Here is a 1,903-nt window from a genome sequence, read left to right as displayed (position 1 = left end):
GTAGAGACATGGTTTCACCATGTTGGCCAGGCTGGTCTTGAACTCCTCACCTCAGGTGATCCACCCACCTCGGCCTCCCAAAATGCTGGGATTACAGGTGTGAGCCACCGTGCCCAGCCCCAAGTTGCTTTTCTAAAACCATCCTCCCACCTGGCATCCCTAGAAACAGACCCAGGAACTGAAACCCTGACCTCCTTCTCCAGAGTTGGGAGACAGTGTATCCCAGGAGCAGGACCAGAGTAACACATGCCTTAGCACCCTCCCAGCTGGGAAAATTTGCAGTTTTTGCTGGAAAGGGTTTAATAACCCCATCCCAGAGAGCTGTCAGATCACGACAAGAGAAGTGGAGAAGGGGTCGTTCTGAAAAGATGAGGAGGATGGTAACAGAAGTACAAAGGGCTAACGAGCTTGGGAAAAAATATTTTGGCTCCTAGTGGTAAATTTTCTAAAAGGGAAACCCGGCGGGGGTGGTGGCTCACACCTGTAATCCCAGCACTTTGGGAGGCTGAGATGGGCGGATCGCTTGAGCCCCCGAGTTCGGGCTCAGCCCAGGCAACACAGTGAGACTCGGCTCTTAAAAAAATGGAAAAAATTAGCTGGCCGTGGTGGCGCACGCCTGTAGTCCCAGCTACTCAGGAGACGGAGGCTGGAGTCGAGGCCGCAGTGAGCCAAGATCGTGCCACCACACTCTAGCCTGGCGGACAGAGTGAGGCCTTGTCTCGCTCTGTTGCCCAGGCTGGAGTGCAACGGCGTGATCTTGGCTCACTGCAACCTGCGCCTCCTGGGTTCAAGCGATTCTGCTGCCTCAGCTTCCTGAGTAGCTGGGACTACAGGCGCGCGCCACCACGCACAGCTAATTTTTGTATTTTTAGTGGAGACAGGATTTCACCATGTTGGCCAGGCTGGTCTCAAGCTCCTGACCTCAGGTGATCCACCCGCCTCAGCTTCCCAAAGTGTTGGGATTATAGGCGTGAGCCATGGTGCCTGGCTCAAAAATTGTTTAAAAAATCTATTCCACCAGGGAGGCCGAGGCAGGAAGATCACTTGAGCCTAGGAGTTTTTAAATTTTTTTGTTTTCCTTCGTTTTAATAAAAATTGAGATGGGGTGGGGGGGTCTCACAGTGTTACCCAGGCTGTTCTTGAACTCCTGGCCTCAAGCCATCTTCCCACCTCTGCCTCCCAAAGTGTTCAGATTAAAGGCGAAAGTCACCAAGCACGGTCAAGCCCAGGAATTTGAGTCTAGCCTGGGCAGTATGGTGAGACCCCATTTTTAAGAAAAAGTCAAAGTAACCAGGCATAGTAGTGCACGCCTGTCATCCCAGCACTTTGGGAGGCCGAGATGGGTGGATCACCTGAGCTCAGGAGTTCGAGACCAGCCTGGCCAACATGGCAAAACCCCGTCTCTACTAAAAACACAAAAATTAGCTGGCTGGGGTGGCGGGCGCCTGTAATCCCAGCTACTCGGGAGGCTGAGATTGGTGGATCACTTGAGCCCCGGGAGGTGGAGGCTGCAGTGAGCCAAGATTGTTCTACTGCACTCCAGACTGGGTGACAGAGTGAGACCCTGTCTCAAAAAGAAAAGGAAAATTAAAAACATAATAATAAATAATAAAAATAAGATAAAGTCTATTAATAATAGAAAGAAGAAGGGCCGGGTCTGGTGGCTCACGCCTGTACTCCCAGGACTTTGGGAGGCCGAGGTGGGCGGATCACTTGATATCAGGAGTTCGAGACCAGCCTGGCCAACATGGTGAAACCTGTGTCTACTAAACACACAAAAATAGGCCGGGCGCAGTGGCTCACGCTTGTAATCCCAGCACTTTGGGAGGCCGAGGCGGGCGGATCACGAGGTCAGGAGATCGAGACCACGGTGAAACCCCGTCTCTACTAAAAATACAAAAAA

Source organism: Hylobates moloch, unplaced genomic scaffold, assembly GCF_009828535.3.
Source record: "Hylobates moloch isolate HMO894 unplaced genomic scaffold, HMol_V3 SCAFFOLD_15, whole genome shotgun sequence".
NCBI classification, from domain to species: Eukaryota; Metazoa; Chordata; class Mammalia; order Primates; family Hylobatidae; genus Hylobates; species Hylobates moloch.
Note: the sequence above shows the minus strand (reverse complement) of the source record.